At 38.1% G+C, this 23,560-nt stretch overlaps 1 protein-coding gene across 2 annotated transcripts in view; it reads right to left on the bottom strand.

The window, feature by feature from the left end:
- The window catches only part of FIGN (fidgetin, microtubule severing factor), a 104,994-nt gene extending 82,200 nt beyond the window's left edge, over positions 1 to 22,794 (bottom strand). For both annotated transcript variants that reach the window (XM_066190045.1, XM_066190044.1), the window contains exon 1: positions 22,656 to 22,794. The gene's annotated coding sequence lies outside the window, so the exon portion shown is untranslated. The remainder of the gene's footprint in view (positions 1 to 22,655) is intronic.
- Positions 22,795 to 23,560: the final 766 nt, after the last annotated feature.

Genomic DNA, 23,560 nt, shown 5'->3' with positions numbered 1-23,560 from the left:
GAGAATTTCCAGCAGCTGATGAAGACCAGTTGACCACCTGATACTTTTTCAGCAGGGTGATAAAATTAAAGGATTGCTTTGATTTGCTTGAAGGATTACTTTCTATAGTTAATTGTTTGAAGTGCACAGTCTTACGAAAGGGAAAAATATCAAGAAGGTTAATGTAGAGTGAGCTAATTGCAAGCTGATTACATTGTGCAAAGCAAGAGATATTACCTGTGTTACATACCATCACAAGGACTAGCCTATTCTACCCTGCTGCTGCAGCAAACAAGCTGATTTGCTAACAAAGTGGTCAACTCGGGCACTTGCACAGCATCTCGGTAGGTCCACAGGCGACTGCTTCACATGCAGAGAATCTCAAGCTCCATTTTCCAATCTGATTACACGGCTCCTTATTCCAGCAGCCTTAAACCTTCATGGCAGTTTACCAACATTTTCATCACTTTTTCTTTTACAAATCAAAAGAACTGATAAGCTCTCAGGTACCCGGGATTTCATAGTCGATGGCTGGCAGGCAGCCAGCTTCCCTCACAGCACAACTGTTCCGTGCCACAATGCAAAAAGCACGCTGAATTTAACAGATAGCACAAAACTATTAGAATTTTGCAGTACGTACAAGCAGGCAGCATGTTTCTGTCTCTGCAGATGTTAACAGTTCTGTTCAGTCACATTTATAACATGCCTAGACCCAAAGAGATGTGTTTAAAAAAAAAAAAAACAAAAAAAAAACAAAAAAAACAGAACAAATGAAGACATAGCACTGTCACTAAGTAAATCGCACTACAAAGTGTGCACCCAAGTTACTTCATTGCAGTGCTCCCAAATTATCAGGAATTAGAGACAATGCTAAAAACATCTGATAAAAAATTAAGAAAAAGGAAAACAAATCTTTGCATCAAATGAAACTGTTTGACATAAACAGAAACGTTATTTTAACAGTAAAACAAATGCAAAAAGAGAGACACTATTGTGTATTTTTGGCATGTGAAATGCTTGCTTAAAGCATTAAAATAGCCACAAGGCATACCTGGAATTACTTATTCTGGGGTTCAAAAACACCACTTGAATGATGAAGGAACAAAAATGTGACTCATACTGGTAAATGCAAAATCTCTTCATAAAATGCTTATTCTGAGGTATATCATATCATGTCCCAAAATCTGAGGTACACGGGAAAAAATATAAACATATAGATATAAATTTATATATATATATAAAGAAAATAAAAGAATGCAGAGTGACAGTTAGAGGAGAAGCTTATCTTAAGAATCTTAAGGATTCCAACAAAAAGAAATCCAATAAAAAAGCAACAGAGAAGGAAACTTCCTTATTTTTGGTTAAAGAAAAAAAAAACATTAATATTAAACCATCAAGTTTTTACTTATTGCTACCGAGGCTTGTTATCCCATTCAAAAAAATTGACTATCCATGTATTATTTGCAAATTGTCCAAAACAGCCTATATGGAACTAACGTAACACAAAGTTAAGAGCGTAGAAAACAATTCTCCCATGTCCCCCCAAGCAAAACATTTTTTTAAAAATCGAGCGGATCAAACTGAAATCTGAAGAAATACGACCCACTAAGTATCCTTAAAAGAAGAAACACAATTTTGCATGTCATCACTTTTATTGTAAGGGAATGGGGGTGGAAATGTGGCAAGTAAGACAGTAAGTTATGGAAGGAGGGGGGGGGAAAAAAAAAAAAAGTACAACTAAGCTGGTGCAATGGCTCAGTACTCCAGATCACCAGTGCATTGACCCTCTGTATCTCTGAGTCATTAGCTGGAATCCCAGCTCTGCCTTCAGGAGTAGGGATTTGAACTCGCACACGGATGCGGTGCGATTCGGGATCTTGAACGTGCCAGACAGAGGGGTCATTCTCCTCGGTGCGGAGGAGGCCGGCGGCCCCCGGGGAGGGCAGGGCTGCATGAGTGACTGTCGCCCGGCACAGGCGGTGGACATGCTGCTGACTCAGGCAGGGACACTGACAGGCATCGCTGCCTCCCTCCATCACTCCTGGACAGAATGGTTTTAGGCCAGTGGTGCTGACAGGTACATGCAAAATTCAGGGGGAAATTATCCACATCTCCTTACTTGCCTCTGTGCGTGCACACGTGCGTATTTCTATATATGCATCTCTGTGTGCAGCTATACTAATGTTTACATGTATTTATGGAGACATACTGAAACAGGCTAAACTGGCTGCTCTGAAGCCACACGTAGTGCTCAGCTCTGCCAAAATATTCCTACACCAATTCTTCTCCTTAATATAGCTACAATGTACGTATTTATGTACACACAGAAGCAACAAACGTGTATCCTACACACACGCCAATCACATACATGTAACACCGAGTGCAATTACCATTACCTTTAAAATAAGTCACTGATTTACATAGAAATTTCCTCTCTGATAAAATACAAACCACATTTTAACCAGCTTTTAATACCAACACGAACATATTCCCATGAATGATTCCTAGTAAACTGTTTATTACAACTGTAAGGTTTGAGAGGGTTTGCTGCTTGCAGATGCAGGTTGTGGGGTTGCCTTTTTTTCTCCCACCCCCCTCCTTTTCTTCCCCTCTGATTTATTGGATGGTGAGCAAACCCACTTAAACTATAGTTGTCCATATGAATCACTAATTTTCATGTTTCTAATTAAAATGTAAACAGTGTAATGAAGACATCAAGTTTTTAGGCAAATGTCTCTTCCAGTGCCACTTGGGGTATGGTAATTACTGAAGCAGATCTATGGATGCTCCCGAATCCTCTACAAGTCCAGATTAAAAGCATTACTGCTAAACCTTGCTTTTTACACCAGGGAATTCTGTTCTCTAACCTATTCCCAGTTTGCTTACAGATGCATATCTGTACAAGCCTTTATAACTAGTCATTAAAAAAAATAAAGAAAGAAAAATAGAAGTTTATCACATAAATAGAACAGTTTGTGGGGGAAAACCTGTGATTTCATTTAAAATAAAATTTGATTTCACTTCTCAGACTACACATAACTAGCATAGTAAAAGCTGTGCTGAAAACTTATCATCTTAGTACTTCCTTCAGAAAAAGAAAAATAGATTAGGCATTAGTAAAAGAATTTTTAAAAAATATTTGTAGCTTGTATTAAAATTCCTATTGTCCCAAAATGCTTGTTTCACAGTCAATTAATTTAAGAACATGTTATTCAGAAAAACATTAATAAAAAAGAAATCTATTCACTGAGAAAAAATGTAAATGGCCATTGCAAATACAAAATGCTTGATGTGCAACTGAAAATCTTTTGTCATATTTATTCCAGCCTTTATGTCTAAAACTGAAATTTGTCAGATTTTATCCTAAAGCAAATGACCTCTCCTACATTTACCGACGAACAAGTCCTCTCCTGCTTACAATTGTTAATTGAGCCTGTCTGCTACAGCTTCTCTTTCCTTTCCAAATAAGCCAGGATACTTGTTTTACATATTTACTGGCAAGCACTTGAACAGTCCTCTATTTTATTATAATACTGGTTTTCCCCCCCACCCCCCACAACTCCTTCTGGAAGATTTTTTTTTTTTAATGTACAACGAATAGTTAAAGCTGCAATCCAATAAAGCATCTAAAATGACTAGCACAAGAAGAGGTTTTTTCCCCCTCCCTTCATGGACTCAAGTCCATATTCTGAGTGGTATAGTCAATTTTCATATTATTTTTACATAAATGCTAGACAAGCATGTCTGCACTGCTAACCTGGATCAAGAAGATGAGAGTGCACAAAATGTACGTGTGCATATGTGCATGTGCATAAACATTTCAGTGGGTGGTCCACCATTTCAGTTCTATTTTACTAGTAAACTACAGTATACAAATATGTGAATACTTCCCAGTAGAAAAAAATATTTATAGGATTTCAGATTACATCAAATCATAAAGCATCTTGTCTTTGAAATCATAAATGCCTTAGCAGAATAAAACAAAACAATGCTCTATTTAGGCATTTCCTTTAAATGCATTGTTCCAGCAAAATCAGATTTAATTAGAGAACCAGCGTTTTAGAGGCTACTCCTTTATAACACAGTACTCTTGAAAATGATGGAGGGTTGCAAGTGAAAACACTACTCTCATTTGGCTCTGTGGTTAAAAAAAAGAAATAAAAGATTACACTTATACATGCTAAACATTTTTTTCTTTTTTTTTTTAGTTATGGATTGAGACAATGGGGAAATCTTACATCTTCACTACAGTTCCAAGGCCATACTAATCAGGTGTAATTTTTAATAAACACTGACTGTTTGGTGCTCATTCAAGGTATTTCATTAGGAGGTTATTCATTTAAAATAAATGTTTCAACCACATCAAGCTGTAACCTTTCTTGAAATGTAAATGAATGGTTTAAATGAGAAGATTAATAAAGAAGGGATGTTCCAATTCCAAGCATGGCATGCTATGTATTTTTAAATTTGTCTATGCCAGATGCTGTCAGTCAGAACAAAAAACTGTCCAAGCAGACAATCTGTGCGTCTGAATGTTGATCATGTTGGAAAGTAAAGGGGGAGGGGGGAGAGAGTGTGTCAAGGATTCATGGTCCTTCATCTTTGCAGTAGAGCAAACACGTCTCTCAGTATAACGACAGACAGCTGCTTCCACTTTCTAATGTGCCCTAACTTAGATCACTGAAAGAATTGTCAGCACTCAGAGAAACACACAAAGATAACACAGCCAGCTGCCATGAAGGGGGAAACAGCACAGCTCAGAAGAAATGGGATTTGTTCCATTTGCATGATGCTGGCTCCCTTGGGCCCCTTTCTTTCAAATCCAAAGCACAAAAGACAACACTTAACATATTTGCTTAAAGATGACAACCTCATGTTGATTTCATTTGGATGTAACAGTGTCAGGATTACAGATATAAGAATATATTATATCTGTAACAGAGACTGACAAATGTATCCATCAGTGAAACTGTCTGATTCATCTGCTTATACAGCCATTTTACCATCCCAAGGGTGCCATCTAAGTAGTAACTTTAGAAGACTGAAGGTCTAATTTTATTACACCACATTTCAACCTACTAAACAATATTATTTCTAAAATAGATCATTTTTATTGGAAGTCTCCCTGATGAAAAATCCAGTAGATACCAGAGAATTTATGAACTGAATGGGTCCTTTGAACTCAATATACTGCCCATTTTAAGCAACTTTCTTTACACACAATCAAAACCTAAACTCAAATAATTAAAATTGAGTTAAAAACACAGATAATAATGGTGGTTATTTTAATATCACACCATAGTCTGTCATTATTTGAATATCTGCTGATTGGCAGTCCATTGCTTTTTAGAGTGCTTCTTGTTACAGTTCTGCATCAATAAAAGTTTCTCCAATAGAAAACCTATGGTTAATTATTTTTCTTCTTCGATTAGCTACACAACCTAATTTTTGGTTGAGGTTTTCACTGGATACTACAAAAGTCATGTGAAAATGACTGAAAGCCAAACACATTCCTCATCATATTGTGCTCAGCAGCAGAAACAGAAAACCAAACTAAAGGACACAGATTTGCAAGATCGCCTGTCAGCACAGTTTTATGGACCAGCTTCTTTTTTAATCAGATGAAACAATTAGGCCGTGGTCAGACTCTCTTTAGTTTCAAATGCATTACACTGAACTGTCTGATGGCACAAGTATCCCCCCACCATGCCAATACCACCAAATGACTCTGCATAATGCTCCCTACATTAACTGCTTTGTCTAGAGGAACTCGAAACTGCTTGTTGCTATCTGCTGCCACCAAGAACTGCACTGTAATTCACTAGATTGAAGTTGTTTTGCAAAATGGAGTTAACTGCTGTACGTGGAATTTCAGCACAGCAGATGGTTAGCAATCATTATTTTCAATTTGTTTAGTTTCAAGCATTGGGCTGTTTGGGAGGAGCAGTATGCAGGACAGGAAAGGAGAGAGCAGCAAGGTTAGATGCACTGACTTTCAATGCAAGTCATGCTAGACGGCATAACATTGAAAGTAGGGGAAAAATGTCTCTGCTCAGAACTGCAGCAAAGCTAAACAAAAAAAAATTTAAGAAAACGAGAATTGATAAAGCTAGACTTTATATACAACCATAGACAAAAAAAAAAAAGAAGAACACAACATTTGAAAGGGTGCCAATCTATCATTCTCTGTTCAAAAGTTACCTTACATTTTAAATACTGGAAATGGACTTGAAAGTTTCCAAAGGTAAACTGTCTCTATCTATTTTGCATGATGCAAATTTGAACCATGCTCTACTATAAGTTGTTCAGTTGTTGAACTGAAAATGGAAAAGGAACCATTTATGGACTAGTGCACATGACCAGAAATTAAGCTGTAAATATCTGGGCTGGGCCATTATTGTAGTCAAGAAACATCTGGGGCTGAAGCTGACGCTAGGCCCCACTCCTTCTGTGTTCATGTAATTGCTTAGATGATTTATAACTTAGTGTCTATTCAAAATGATTTAAAGAGAGATTTGGAGCCTGAATTTTAAAATCAAGGTGGTTTTTCTCATGCTTTCATTTGTTCAGGAGTGAAAAAAAAATCCTTTGCTGGTCTTGTCCTATGTTTAAGGGGTACAGTGCTCCACTGCAAGGATAAAATTCACATTTTTCTAAATTCAGACAAAAGACGTGACACATACACTTCCAGCAACCAAAGTCAGTGACCTGTCATTCAGTTTACATTGGGCTTGCTTGGTGCTTTAATATTCCCCATGAAAATTGGCTTTGAATTATTTTCCGAACATAACTTCCTTTTTTCTTTTTAAATCCTATAAACTGTATCAATACATTCACATCCTATTCGTTTATTGCTGCTATTTTGAATCATCCAAGAGTCAGTTAGCTCTGCCTGCCACCGCGACGTCACAGGTGACGTGGACAGAGGCTCCCCATCAGGCATCCCCCAGGCACCCAGGCACTGCATCCCCTATGGAGACACCCCAGGCACCCAGGCACTGCATCCCCTATGGAGACATTTCCAGCTCTAGGACTAACTTCAACAAGGCCTGATTTTGTTTTGGCTTTTAGAACTAGCTAATTTGTCAAACTAGAATTTGACAGGGTGGAAGAGAAAGGCTGAGAATATTTGGGTTTGGAAGACAGATGTAAGGGATATACTTGGACAATATCAATCTTCTACCAGCAGTTAGCAAAAAAAAAAAGAACGCTCCCTCTCAGGCAGAACAGCAGGGCTGGTGTCTGACTGTAAACAACTATATCATCAAAAAACTTGGTTATTTAAGATTGAACAGACACCCCAACTATATTTCCAACCTATTTCCGTGACAGCGGAAGCTTATTCTAAGAGTACACCTAACCCTGCAGAGATCACGTCTGTAAAGGAGTTGACCATCACACCCTCCAAGTGTAACACCTCCTTTTTTCGTTGAGGTTTTAGTACATTGGGTAGGTTTACTGCAGAGCTCCACCCTACAGCATGGAATGAAGAACCAAGATTGCAAACCTGGGTGTGTGCCAAGGCTGAAGTGACACAGTAGTGACTGTCTCAGCCCCCTGGGAAAAAGTGGATTAGATGAATCACAAAACAATGTCACAGTTATTTCTCCAGTAAGTTAACTGTCTGTTGGTCACAGATGATGAAGACATAAAAGTTTGACGTAGCACTTTCACAGATCGTACTCGGTACTTGGAAATTTTTCCCCTGCATCTCCATTAACTGCCATTATTCTGAGATTAACAAAAGCTCTTTGACATTTTGAAGCAATGAAAAACTGGAAATGGGATTGCTTCAATATGGGAACATACTACCTAAATATTCCAAACTGTTCACAAGTTGTTGTCAAACTACCCCAACAAACTTTGGTCTAGCACCCATAAAGCAGATACCACACAGTTCATAAACCAAACAACTTTTATTTTTGAAGAAAAGGTTAGGAAATGGGAACTGAGCATAGCAAGGTGACCTACAAAATAAAGACCACAACCTTCCTCCATTTTTATGTTGCACAGAAACGTAAAAACCCAACAATTATGTAAAGCTTTATCGCTCATCATTAAATATGTAGCTAAAATGCTGTATTCATGCTATTTCTGAAGCAGAAATTGCCCAGCCTATACCACTACTAAGAAAACTCGTCTGTGTGGTTAATGACACTCTGCAACAATTTTTTCTTCAATATGCATTTCTGCCTAAACATAAAGTCTTAGCACAAAACCTAACTACAGATTGGGGCATGTCTTTACTCCTAGTGTCAAATCCAGGAATACTTGCTTTTTTTGTTCTACATGAGGAGACCTAAGGAAAATTCAAAACAGACCATCAGATTAGTTTGTATAACTGGAAACCTGATTTCTAATAGTGATATACTAAAGCAGAGAGTCACAGTGAACTGGAGAACAAGTATGACTTCACATAAATATCATCATTAGTAACATTATTCTACAGGAGAATAAAAAACTGTAATATGACACCTCACAAAAGAAAAGGGTTGAACAATTGAACCTATGTGACTGAACTAGCATTAACTGGGTTTAATCCCACTTGGATTATTTATTATCCAGATTTTAGTCCATAAGAAATTTTAGTATCTAATTATGAAAGTCTGAAATGGTCTGCACTGGCTTCTGTAGTCTTTACTACAGCAAAGAGCAGTGTACACCTAAAGAAATGTTTCTACCAGGTGAAGAAATATCTGGAAGTCAGCAATATAATGGATTTGAGTCTTCTTTTATAAAAATCACCACTAGGGGGAAAAAATAAAAGCAAATACATAAACATTCCCCAGATTAAAAAAAAAAGGAAAAAGAAAAAGAAATCAGTTACTCCAGCAAAACTCCAGGAACAAAGAAAAAAACAGAGATTTTTTAATGCAACACAAGTGGAATTCTCTTTGTAGGTGCCAGCATAAAACTTTGAGCAGATGATTGTGGAGGTGAGGGTCTGGCACTGGAGATTACTGCTGTGCCCTCTAGAGGGTGGATGTCTGGCCAAGGAACTGTTCAGCAGCTACTAAAATACAGTGGAAGCTACTAGCACTAGATCTGTAGGTACAGCCTCTTGGTCTTACCCTGCCACTGTAAAACTCTTTTGTATTTGAAATGTAATAAACAGAAAAAAGTGAGCTTCTAAACCACCGAAAAGTGCCATTCTGCATGGTTTTACTGACATCTCTACCATATTTTATGTACTCTAATACACTGTAAGCATTAATACAGCAAAAAAAATCTCTAAAGGATTCCTGTCAAGTATAAATACATGCATAAACACAAGATATAATTGAAAAAGTCTATGCTTAATGAGTTCATGGGTGCTTTGGCACAGTGCATAAAATGTAGATTTAAAATTTTAAGATGATACATCAATTCCCTTAGTTGAACTTTGGAATCAACGTAAGAAAATAAAATCTATTCAATATCAGTCCAGTAAGTTACTCTAACATGGAGACACCCCACAAACAACAACAATGAATTTTTTTATCACCCACCAGAGCACTCATGAAGTGTGGATATTTTTAAATGCAAAAACATCTCAGGGTAAAACTAGGGTCAAATTTTGCATTGGCAGCAAGTAAAAAGCTCTAATATACCTAGTCAGTCATACACTAGTTGAAACACAGTCCACAGAGCACTTAATAGCTCAGCCCAACAAACATATCACCAAGTGGAATTGGGTGGACAAATGCAAATGGATAGATTGTTTTTCTTAAATCATACACGATTTTTATCCTTATTATCTTACTACCGACAGCAAGTAAGTCTTATTACAACTAACTAGCAAACTTTCTTGCCTGAAATCCAGCACTGATTTCCACCCATGCCATTTCCAAAACCATACACTAGTAAATTATATTATAACATAACAGCAACCCCTCCTGAAAATAGTTATCCTGTAAGAAACACGCACGTACGCACTACTTCAGTGCCTTCTTAACACATAACATATTACTAGCAATGCAGTCAGGTTTTTGCTTAAAAAAGTTAGAAAATATCCCAATTTGATACTGTTTTTTTTTCTTTTTGATATAGTAAAAAAGAAACTAATAGAAGAAGAAAAAGAGAAGAAAAATAGTTATTTTCACCTCTAAAAGCATAGTTAAATGATAAGTTAATATCTTTCATGAAAATTTCATTATTGCAACTACACAATATGTATTCATACTTAATTTTCTTGTAGAAATTACATTATACAACGTGGCATATAATCAGTTCTGAGTGGTGGTAGGAGAGAACCAGTTGTTCACTACAACTAAAATGACCAGTTTTACAGTGCAGTTGTCTTCTAATTAAATTAAGTGTGGGGCACGGTCATTGAGATGTGCTATAATGACTTGCCTGGAAGTATTTCTCCCTTTTGCTTTTCTTTTTCCCCCTTTGCTTATCAGAATACCTTACACCATTCAAAAGTAGAGCAGCATAGTGTGGGGGGTCGGGGGGAAGAAAAAAATGCTTTTGGCAGATGCCATGCCAAGGCACGTATTACTCACCATCATTCCACCCAGAGTCAGGAATGCAGTTCATCTATTTCTTAGCTCTTTCCACTAACTCAAACACTCAGTACTGCACCTCAACTGCTATTTCAAAAAGACAAGCCTCTTAATGACAAAGTAGGCTGCCATTTTATTAGCAGCAAAATAAATACAGCTGTAGTGCTCAACGCTGCATCAAGCTACAGTGATGCCTCTATTTACTCTCAGCCATTAGGGATTACACCCAAACCCAGTTCTGTTCCAGAACAGCTCCCAGCGGAGCAACTGACAATGCCAGTACTGTACCCAGGAGATGAGATCCAGAGCGATGGGCACCCCAGGAGCATGTTAAGTGGGCACAAGTTTCTTCTCACTTTATGGTCAGTATTTTCTGTAAAATCTGACTTAGAGAAGAAATAACTTATTATATCAGGGGCTCTTACCTTTACAATAAAAGACTACAGGTCACCTGGTAGAGGACACAACAGATATTAAAGTGATTATAGCCTCGATCTTAGTCAGAAGATAGAATTACATATGTGTTGGAAGAGATGTCAGTAAAACCATGCAGAATAGCAGTTTTCTGTGTTTTAGGAAGCTATTTTTCTGTTTACTACATTTCAAATACAAAAGAGTTTCACAGTGGCAGGGTAAGACCAAGGGGCTGGGCATGAAAAGGGGGAGTGCTGGGGGACGTGGGTAGGCAGAGAGAAGAGGGCACAGAATGGCTTTGAAAAGCGAGGAAGGAGAGATTCTATTTCTCTGCAATGGGTTTGTATCAACCAGGCTTAAATAATGGTATTGCAAATTAAGGCCCAGGGGAATTTGGAGCATACAAGTAAGCTTTTGTTCTCCAAACCCCAAAAGGTATGTGGGAGATTTGGGAGTTTGTTTCCATTTAAATGGCATATGTATTTCTAAACAATAAGTCAAACTTTTTTGCTCTTTTTATTGTACAGCCTTGCAGATTCAGTACCTGTTAGGAAACATACTATTCCTAACCAATACAGCAACAACTCTTTCAAGTAACAATTACCTGTACTTATCACTTTCATTTACTTGTCTTCAGAACTTATGGACAAGGAAGAAAGCAACAAATCTAATGTAAAAAAACCTCACAGGGAGTGGGGGAGGAGGATGGGAGCTGGGGGAAGCAACAGATCGAAAGAAGAGTGCGGTTAGAAGTCATTTCAAGGGATGCAGGATTTCCACTGTAAACACAGAAGCTAATTAGTATGTTGTGATTTTAAAACATATTCTGTTAGCAGAAAACAAAATAGAAATCCGTACTAAAAAAAAGAAAAAAATCTTCTGAAGTCTTTAAAGCAGGTGGACAAAAACACAGGCACACACAGACAATACACCTCTACTGCCCCCCCCCCCCCCCCCCCATGTACAGATACAAAACTGGGTTAGTTTTCTGTAGATAGGCTTAGCTCCTGTAAATATATCTCAGGATTTTAGGTGTACTTTTTCACACTGTAAGGTTTCTATACAAAATCAGTTTAATCTAAGTGCCTCTGATTATTATTAGAAACTCATTATTTGAGGACATCTATCTTTACAGTAACTATGCACCATTAAGGAGCACAATGCCCATAATTGTTTAAAAAAGCCATGAGGGGGAGGGGGAAGGGAGAAGGATCAGGAGGAGGGAGAAGACAACTAAGGAAGATTTTGCAATTAGAACAGCATCATCTACTCTGCGTTTTGCTCCTTGGAATATCTACACAGTAACGAACAGTTTAAATTTTCCTCTGAGCAAAATCACAAATGAATCATTCCTTATACCTTTATCAATGCATGTATTTTTGTCCTGATGAATTTAAAATGTGTTTTTACAACCATCAGGAAAAATCAAAAGCTGTTTCTTCTATCATACAGCATTAATGCCTCAAGAGGGAGATTGGAGCATTTAAGAAGTACAAATAAAGCTAATGCCTACCATTTTCTGGGGAAATTCCTTATAACACCTAGCTTCTAAAATTTGTTGCACACCTGCATATTCAAAGTCAACAGAAATTGCAGGGACTCAGTGCCTCTGATAACCAAGCTCCCAAAAGTGGAAAGCTGAATTACACTTTCTGAGATGCAATACTATTCGTGATGTTATCTCTGCCACTCAGACCCTTCAAGCACAAGCTGCAGCTGTTGTAATGCTCTGAAACAGAGAAGAACAGTCACTTTAGCCAAAAAGGACTTGCCTGTCATGAATGAAAGCAGTGAATTCTACAATTTCTAAGCAGATGACATCCTGGGGAAGCGGGGGTGGGATGGTGTTTGCTAATTACTCAATAACAAAACACCTTCCCTTCCTTAGTGCTGAGAATTATTACTCCAAATAAATACTAGTGTCAATATGTTATTCTGTACTGTATGGATAACATATCACATTATAACTGAATATTTCTAACTAGTGAAAACTTTAAATATGTCATGAATTAAGGCACTGTTTATTCACAGTCTCTATAAGCATATGATGAGATATATTTTACCTAGAGCTCATAGTGAGATATATTTTACCTACATCTAACTTTAAAAAACAAAGGCTTCTGATATTAACTGAACCATGTGTTTCAACAAATATGTTCTCTGCTTATTAAGGTGTGCCTTTGATATGACTGCCACACTGACAAATGCTAGGGGCCAAATAATGATAGGTGCCTCATACTCTTCATTATATAGGGTTTTCTGACATTAATCTGAATAACAGTGCTTGATAAGATGACCATGGTTACCCATCATGGTTCATGTCGCCATTACAGTTTTTTAAACTGAAAGTGGAAAAATAAATCAGTGTTGAAGTATAAAGAATGCCTGCACAGGACAGGAGTATGAAGTAATGAATGAAAGGCAAAGAACAAAATGAAAATCAATGATTAAGAAAGGTTAATTGCAGCATGAACAGTTTCCAAAATATACTTATTACAGCTTTTATTGAAGGCAAAGAGCAAGAAATAAAAAATTATCAGAAATTCTATGAACACATGAAAAATTATTATCTTTAAAATTAAATATCTGCTTATTTATAGTATGCTCAATACAGTGCCACTATAGTTATGAAGTTAATATAAAGCCTTATGATATAAAGACCTAACATCAGTAAACACAAAACCACTTAATTTTGTAAATCAAGTGTTAATTTAGTTAAAGAGCTAATAAATTTATAGTCTTCTTCCATTTTAAAAATAACTGAACATTGATGGTTTCAATTTGATGACGTTTAAACTCAGCAGTTTTCTGACTGAATGGAGATATCGTTCACAAATTATGACAGGTAACTTAAATTCTATATTTTTATAAAAAAACAACACAGACTATTTTAATTTCTCTACTTTAATAATGCAGATGACCTACCTATCTATTAAGCTTAAAGATCTTCAGCAAACTCCATATGTATATCAAATAAAACAATTTCATAGAGTGCAAAACAAATTAATAAAAACATTGTCTAAACTGAGTTTTCATACAGCCACACTGCACGGTTATTTCAGAGCTGCAAGGGGAAACAATTGTATCCACATACAGAGAGTATATTTCTACACTACTGTATATAGTCATGTGGTCCACAAATGCCAACAACAAGGGACTGAAAATAGGATCAATTCTTTTCTTTCTCAGAAACAATCTTGTAAGCATCTGAGTTCCCAAAGACATAAAAGAATAGTTACTTTTCTGAGATCTTTTGATACTGCTCTTCATGGTGGAGCTATCCACAAGTGATGGGAAAGATCTCTTTTGAAAGTAAATGGTGCTCCTTCAAATGTGTTCAGAAACATCTTTGCTGTTCCTTTCTCTGTTCCTCAAGTTTAACTTGAAAAGGATGCTTGATTTTCTAAAATTTGGTTTAGGTATCACAATGGGATACCTAATATCAGTCAGTGCTTGCAAACCTTATTCTTCCAGCATAGAATCTAGCTGTTTCTTTCTCTGTGTCAACACAGGAGGCTGAAGTAATCAGATAGGTCTAAAGAACACAGAGGATGTTAACCTGCACTTTCTCAGAATCTGTGATGAGTAGGTTCACTCTTTCAACATGACCACACTGAGCCATAAGGCATATAAATAGCACTTTCACCTAAAAGCACAGCTATCACAGCAGTTTGTACAGTAGGACTACCAGTTCTTAATATTTTAAATGTCAATATTTATACTATTGTCATGGATTAATAACATCTGCATATAATCTTATCATTTCCATTCACCCTCTGCTGTTGTTCAGTAATATAAAGTAATTATTGGCTCTTCCCCTCACCATGTCTCCAGAAGACAAGCAATCAGACAAAATCAGTTGTACTGTCTAGGAATGTCTTTGCAACACTACAGCTTTCAGTTTTGATAAGTGATAATCAAGCTCACTGTATAAATGTTTTTTTATTAATGACTTGCTTGTATGCTAGAATGGAGAAGACAAAAAAGACAAAAATCTCAGATGAAAATAGGGATGTTATTTCCAACATATTAAAAGGCAAACAGCTGTTATTCTAAATCAGGGGGGGGAAAAAAAAAAACAACCTACCCAAAAAAAAAACCACCAACCCAAAAACTTGAATGAAAATATGAAGATACATTCCTGCCACAAACCCCTGTGACCCAACAGGTTGAGCCCTTTCTCCCATCTCCTCTCAATATTCATTTTCAAATTCCCTTCAGATTAGCAGGAGTTATACAAACACGCCTTAATGTGTCCCTTAAGCGTTTTATCACACTGAAGAAGAGAAACAAAAAGTTCAATTGTGACCTGTATCAGAAAATCATTCATTCAGATCCTGCTTAATTAGATGTGAGACCGCTATCTTAGTTCATGAAATTTGACAACAGTATGCGCTTACTGCTAAAGTATTGATGCAAATAAGATACATATTACTCAAACTAATTTATCATCACCAATCTATAACCAGCGTGACACATGCACACATTCTAAAATATCACACAAAATAAACTATGGTATACATCTTCATACATTGAGCAATTCATCTACAGAAGGGGAGCCACATGCTTTAATAAAGAGTACAGAACAGATTAAAAGTAGAATACAGAAGGGTTAAAAACAGACAACAAAAAGTCCAGGCAATACATGATTTCAAGGAATCTGGAACAAAAACATACTTACATCACCAGAGTTTGTTATCATATCAAAATAATCTCAGTATTTTGTCCACATACCTTCCAGGGTATTTCAGATTTAACTAACAACATGCTAGCAGTAGCGTCACTATGAAAGAACTGAGAAAGGAGTTTCTCAGTTACAGTTAAATAATACGACCGGTAATTTCTATTTCAGTATTTCATGGCATATCAGACTACACACTTAATAGACTATCATAGAAAAAAAAATTAAAAATTAGCCAGTGGCATGACAGTCATCTGTAGCTGCACTATTTTTAATTACGGCCAAGACACACAAAACTTTTTCCCCTCTGCAGAAAAAATGGAGCAAAGTTTTAGTCCATTATTCAAATAATGTATAGCTGTTCTTCCTATTGTACAAATACAATAGCTTTTGTAGTAGGAAGTGTTGCTTATATGATTAAAGAGCTAGTTGAGTGTTATGATATGTTTGACAGGTACCGTTCCAAGCACTATCGGAACAGACACACAATACTGTTATTACTATTCTGTGTGTGCCGATACCTCATAGCAACAGAGCTCGGCAAAACGAAAGCAGACTCCACATTTTCATCACTGCAGACATCTCTGTATGCCCTTAATCAGTGGCGCTTTCTGCAGATTACACTTTTTCGTACTCTTCCCATTCTCAAACTGACCCGTCAAAGCCCAGTCTCTGCCCCAGTTTCTCAAGATTTTGGTAACCAGGACTGGCCAACTATTTCTCTTTCCATTTTCACTCACTTGTCACATAGCGGAGCCAACCCCAACAGGTATTTGGAAGCAACAGTAGTGAAGTCCACTTGTGCTTAGTAGATTGCTGCAAATACAAATTATCTTCTAAGAACCATTATATATATATTCATTTTCCTTAACATGCCAATCAAGGGGATGGCAGGTACAATTATTAAAGGACTGAAAGACTTAGGTTTCCTTTGACCTCCATTACACCTCCAGTGTAGGATCCTCTGCTCCTTGAAGGGTAAGATTGTATTTGTTGAACCTACAGTAACATCTGGCAAGTGGTTTTCTGTTTTTCTCTATTAGCTACTATCCTTTAAAAGGAATACAGTTTCATCAGTTTCACCAAGGGAGATGTAGATGTTGTTTTGATTGAGAGATTTCATTTTTTTTCTTTTTTTTTTAGGAAAAAATAAAAATTGAATGATCTTAAGGAATTTTCTTCATACTCGCATTTCTCACACACTCAATAAAAATATCATTGACGTAGGGTGAAAAGGTCGCATACCTCACCAAAATGGAGACAAGTACTCCCATAAGGTTTTTCACCTGGAAAATATCCCTGTAACTAATTCTATGTATTGGATTTTTTTAATTATTATTTTAGCAACAACAACAAAAAAACCTCTGGGCCTTTTCCTAGCTGAGAGTTCCCTGAAGTCATCTTTCCCATAAGGAAGATAAGTTTTCACTTAGAGGATAGCATCTCTAGCAGCAAGATTTTAATACTCTGCAACAATATCAGGGATACGCAATCCTGAATTTACGGCTCTTCAAATTGCTTTTATAGCTATACTATTCATTTCGGATCAGATGCTTATCTAAAATTCCATACATCCATAATATCTAATTTAAAACAGCTTCCAATGAGTCAAAGAACAGTACTAAGGAAAAAAAAAAAAAAAAAAAAAAAAAGGCAAGCCACCACAACCAAAACAAACAAACAAAAAAGCCACAGTGGTCCAGATTCTGGCAACTGTAAATTACTGTAATTTTTTGAAGCTAAATTTTTTTTGCACCAGTTAAGGATTGGGCCCATAGGCACAATTCCACTTCAAACTTCATTTTTTTCACCTCCATAGTACTGCTTCTCATCTGCTCCATTAGGAACACATGAGAATTTCTAATTAGCTTATTCCAAATTCTTTTACAGTTATTTTTATGTCTTATCAATAACTGAGAAGGAAAAAAAAAGTGCTGATTTATCAATTAATCAAGCTTTACAGACATATGATATTCCTCAATATTTCAGAAATGTCTGAAGAACAATTTCCTCCAATCATAAGATCAATGAATCAATGTAAAACCCCAGTAATTAAATTTATCAACTCAGTATCAATACATCCAGCACTTTATGAAAGTATTGTGTGAAGTTTTTTCTGTTAACGGATATATTGATTGAGGGCAAAGAGCCAAATATTTCTATTATTAGATCTGGGGATGCAAGATCAAAACTCAGTCTGTCATAAACAACATACAAGTGTTTCATATAGACAGATCTCATGCTGATTCTGTACCATTAAACCCACTCCTAACAAGCAGATAAGCTTATTAATTGATGAATAAGACTACAGAAAAATCAGTCTTTATATTCAATGCTTCTTGTATGCATTCATTGAATAAACTTACTGACAGGAACCATACAGAATAATTTTCCACTAGGAATTCTATTTTAAAAAGAAACAGAGCATCTAAACAACAGCAGATTCCAAACCTTGTTCATGAAGCATAAAATAGACTTATTAAATTTTGAAACTAAAGCCTTGTAGTTTGAAAGAGATCCTCTCTCCATCGTATATAGCAGTTATTAATAGAGAGGTGAAAACTAAAACCCAAAAATGACACACCTAATAAGAGCCATAATAAAAACAAAACCAAGAAAACAAAAACACCACCCAAGGGTTTTACAGTTCAATTCTTAAAGCGCTAGTATATAAACTATTCTGGAATGTATTATTAGTTGCCATCCCTTACTACATACGCACAAGCAAGTAGGGCACAAAAGTTCATCAAATGCCATTTTTCAATTATAAGAAAAAAAAGCAGTAGGGCTTTTTATATCAAGAAAATAAACCACAAAAAATGTTTGGCTCTGCTTAACTACAAAAAAGCTTAAAGAACAGCTAATGACATAAGACTAGTAATTTTTCCCATGAAATGTATGATGAAAGTATCAATAACAATGCAATCTTCATATTTCTAAAATGCTGTTATGTTAAGCAAACATCCCTGTACCTTCACAATGTTGCAATAAATAAAAACAATTTGATCTAGTAGTGAAGGTATCTTACTATGACGGGAGGAAATAAAAACAAAACCTCCAAACCCACCAGATTCATGTAGGAGTCACATCCTGTTACAAACATCAAACAACAATGAGCCTTTATTACCATGCTACGATTCCTTCATTTCAAACATGATTAATTAGCAACTATAACACTCACCAAAACTCCCACCACGCTGCTGTTTGCTGCCTATTTTCAAATGGGTCTCTATCAAGTATTCATAAGCACTGTTAATCTCATTTACGACACTGAAGAAAAGAAGTCAAAGCATCCTGCTTTAAGGAAGATTTCACTCATACCCTAGCCAAAAAAAAAAAAAAAAAAAAAAGCACAGAAAAGAAAACAGAAACCAAACAACAACCAAACACCAAACCCCTGTTTCTTCAAAGGGATTCCTTTGTAATCCAAACACTAACTTTATGCAACATGAAAAACTTTTTAGTGAAGTTGCTAAACAATTTAGATGGTTGAAAATAAAGAAAGATAAAAGATCAGTTTTAGACTTTGTTTTGGTCTTTTTTTTACTTGAAACCTCTACATTCAATTTGAAATACACTGTCCCTGTTGAGAATGAAAGCATGGCTCATGAGCTAAAAATGGATAGAAAAAGGGAATCAGAAGGGGAAGACACACTTAGCAGTACTCTTAACATGTTTTAAGCTGTGCAAACAGACACCTTCAAATGTACCTTACTTGCAATAAACATTACTTTGGCAGTAAAAGAAACTTTGCTTCACAGGGATGAGAGGTGGAAACTGAGATTACAAATAGAAGAAGAAACAAGACTCAGAGGAGAGGAAAAAAATTGCCTTCTCAAGCAGAACTCTATAAATACCATCAGAAAGACAACAAAAAAAGGTTCCATTTGGAAGTAACAGATGTATTCCTAAGCAAGAAAATATCCCCAAAATAATGCAGAGAGAGAGTCATACAGACAGGATCTTAAGAAGCATGAAAAGAAATTGCCTGTGTGGCAAAGCTGAAGTTTCTATGTGAAAACAAAAATTAGCTATAAGATCCGATACCTCCTTAATTTACCAGCTCTTATATCAGAGATACTTGATGATTTTGTCATGTCCAGAGCAGAGCAATTTTAAGTGCAAATCAGTCCTACTCTCTCCAGCTTTCTCAATTTTATAAATTTGGGATCAAAAACATCAAAGCAGCTTCCACTTCGGACCTAACTTTTAGAGGATCAATGTGACAAGTCACTGCTTGATAGATGTTTCTCTTGATAAACGACTTGTTCAAAAGAGACATTGTAGCTTTCATTTCCTGACCACAACACACTTTTAATTTGCAACAGCAGAGCTGCTGGAGTGTGACTAGTTCCCACTTACCAGTCTCTCAGAACTGTGGCACTGTCAGGCCACATGCACGGGCAAAACAAAAACTCAGAAAGAGATGAATTTGCAGAAAGAATTTTAGCAAAACTTTTCCTCAAAAAAGAACCTGATTGTATTTGATTTCTCCTAACAGTGGGCTCTTAAACCCCCCCTCCCAATCGTCCTCAACGTTTAAGGAAAGCGAGGAAAGAGAGAAGTCATATTGGAAATATATACTTAAGCACCATAGAATATATATAGCTGCCTAATAGTATCATGTTTATTATACATACATATATTACTGCTACTATAATTATTATTATTATTATCTGGGAATTGCATTTAACAGTCCAAACCATCCACACCATCCAATTTCAGCTCTCAGCATACTGTCCGATTCCCGATTTAAAATTTATAAATGTAATATCCTCCTCATCACAAGCAGCAGTCCAATCTGCTCTGAATATATATTACAGCTTTAACATCACAGAGGGAAATCTCCCATCTGGCAATCACATTTGCTCCAACAGCTCTAGGAAAAAAAAAAAAAAAAAAAAAAAATGTTCCGCTCTCGCTTGCTTGCTCTTCTCCTTAAAACATTTCTCAGAGCAAATTACGTGCATCTAAAATAAACAGTTGCCTTATTGATCGTTCCAAAGTCAACAAGTTCTAAATGCAAAATGCAATCAGATCATTCCCATCATATAGCACCTGGGATATGTTTAGCAATACAGTCACCTACAACACCAAAATAGGAATGTACATTGTGCAACTGCTCTCTCAATTTCTTTCTTGCATTCAGATATGTTATTACGAGAGATCATCAGCCACACATGCCAGACCTCCCCCTTATCCCAAACACACACGGGCACACACACACATGCACACTCTCTCTCCTAGGGTCTCTCTCCATCCTCATTTGTTACTATCACACACAATTAAAAGTGAACATACCCCCTTTTTGGTTGCACAAAACAGACTAATAGTCACTTTTTTTCTTACTTCCTTAGCCTTAACTGCATACCTAGAGGTGCATCTACTGCACCACAAGGAGCTCTATTGAAATTCTCCATGCTCCATTTTATCTGACTTTTTTGGAGGAGGGGGCAGCGTGGGGGGCTGGAGAGTGACCATTAAAATGAAGCCAGTTTCAGCACCTGATTATTTCATTCTGTTAAGCATTGAGACCAGAGCAGCGTGAACCAGACACTTGTAAACTGGGCATAAAATACTCCTTATTAAATCGTATTAGGCATTCGGCCACAACAGTAATTTTGTTTACATGCAAAACATTCCCTCACCCCACATCAGTTAGAATCTCTAGCAGATGATTACGCTGTAAGTAAGAGAGGGAAAAGCAGCTGGAGTTTAAATAACTACTAAAAAAATACTAGTTTGCAAAAGGAAAAGATGCATTTTAGGCATGTATGTACGAACACACAGACGTATAGGTGTATATATTCATTGCTACACGTTTTTGCCCTCTCCACTCCCCGAGTTTTACTAATTTACATACCACTGGAGTTCAGTGGTGTGTATAGAGCACTGCTGGTAACATGCAACTTCAGGTTTTACAACTGAGATCAATACATTGGACAAAACTAATGCCATAATCGAAGTAGAAATGAAAAACAAATGATAGCAAGAGAAAAAAATGCTTATATATACACAAGAAAATATACTATTAAACATTAGGTATTTATTACAAAATATTTGCATGCAGAGTCCTCGGTGCATTATCATGCTATTTAAATTTGTCTTTGCTATTTAGATGCAAAGGAAGTAGATCCCAAAACGGACATACCATAAACACTGGTGCTACTGATCATTTCTTGCTGGCAGCACAAAAAGCTGAATTGGATTTTTCACAAGCAGGAATTCCAAAGGTTGCTTTTCATTAAAGCCACTTTTCCTCTCAGCTATCAAATGTCACTGCCTTGAAACGTGGGCCCTTTCGTCAGGTATTCATTTAACCTACATGCATATAATTAAGTGGGAAAGCAACATCAACAAAAAGGGGATCTCAGATCACAAGAGAAGAAAGAAAGGGGGAAAAAAAGCACATGACCAGGAATGCAAGTCCATGTCAATTTCACTCACTCCCATTGAAACTAACAAGAGCTCCAGGGAGGATAGTAATAGGATCAGTGGATTGTATATACCATTAAATTATACATCTTTCTCTCCCTCCTGAGCCAACAATACGCCCACCACGCTGTACCCCCTCCAAGATGATGTGCTTACATTTTACTGCAACAGCTCCTCTGACATATTCGTGCTATCCCCCCCCACCCCCCCAGCCAAGACACAGCAATTTAAACCTAACTTTTGTTCTGCGAGATTCTTATTTGCACTTATTTGGTCAGAAGTTAGTTGCCTCAATGTCCAGACCCGCGTTACCTGCAGTTTATTATTTTCAAAGCAACTTAAAAAAAAAAAATCCAATTAAGAGGAGGAGGAGGAGGTGGGGAGGGAGCTTGCAATCGCGAACTCTTAATCTGCCTACTATTGTTGGCAATGATCAAGGAGGAAAAACCATGCGATTGTGTATCTGTACTTTCCAGACTACGATCAGGCAAGCAGACCGGAGTGCTTTAGTATCAGAAAACGACCGCAAATTAGGCAAAATATTTAGGGCACGAACAGGCGATTAATACGCGGCTGTGTCGGAGATCTTTAAGATTTAATAAAATTTAAAACGATGGTAGGGAGACTGGGGGGAGGGGGGGGGGGGTAGATCCTCTTACCTGGAGATTTGGTACAAGAACCCGATAGGTTAAAGTAGCATCGATCCGATGTGTTTGCTGATGAATGGGGGCTCGGGTTAAGTGAAGGTGCCTATGATTTGAAATCATTCCAAGTTTTTGAAGGGAAGACTGACTGCAGCCTCTGCCATGTTGGAATTTCAAACCCAAAACAGCTGCTTTGCAAGGAGCCAGCATGCCAGCAGCTGGACGCCTGCGCAGAGCGCCGCCGAGCCAAATTCAAATCACTTTCACGCGAAGAGCCAAAGATCAGTTTTCAAAGGGGGAGCGGCGCGGGGGGCGGGGGCGCTCCGCGGTCTTGCGCGCCGGGGCCGCCGCTTCCCGCGGGGGCCGGCGGGGCGTCCGCGCCGCGGCTCCGTTCCCTCTCCCCGGGGCGGCGGGACGGGGGCAGCGGGCAGCGGGCTTCCTCGGCGGCGACGGCGGGGCTCCCCTCGGGCGCGGCGGCGCGGGGCTGGGGCCTAGCGGCGGCCCGCGCCCGCGGGGCAGGAGGGCGGGCTTCGGCGGCGGAGGTTTCCCCCCGGTTGCGGCCGCCTCCGCTCCGTCGCGGCCGCCCCGCGTCTCCCCGCCTGGGGCCGGTGGGGCGTCCCGGCTCGGTCGGCAGCGGCCTGCGCGGCTGCCCTGGCCGGCGGCTCCTGCGCCGCGTCCCCAGGCGGGCGGGCGGCGTCGGGGCTCGCTGGTCGCCAGCGCCTCCCGCCCGAGGAAAATGGCCGGGGTGGAAGTGCCGTCCCGGCCCGAGCGGCGGCGGCGGGGCCGCGCAGCTGTGCCCCGGCCCCGCACTGCTCCCGGGGAGCCCCGGCCGCTGCCCGCCGGAGCCCGGCTGCTAGCAGCCGCGGTGAGGCATTCCCGATAGCCGGCAATGGCTGAGGGGCCCCGGCAGCCACACCTCC

The sequence above is a fragment of the Chamaea fasciata genome, unplaced genomic scaffold, assembly GCF_029207755.1.
Source record: "Chamaea fasciata isolate MVZ Bird 193981 ecotype frontalis unplaced genomic scaffold, bChaFas1.0.hap1 SCAF_8, whole genome shotgun sequence".
Lineage (NCBI taxonomy): Eukaryota > Metazoa > Chordata > Aves > Passeriformes > Sylviidae > Chamaea > Chamaea fasciata.
This window is presented reverse-complemented; position numbering and strand designations above follow the sequence as displayed.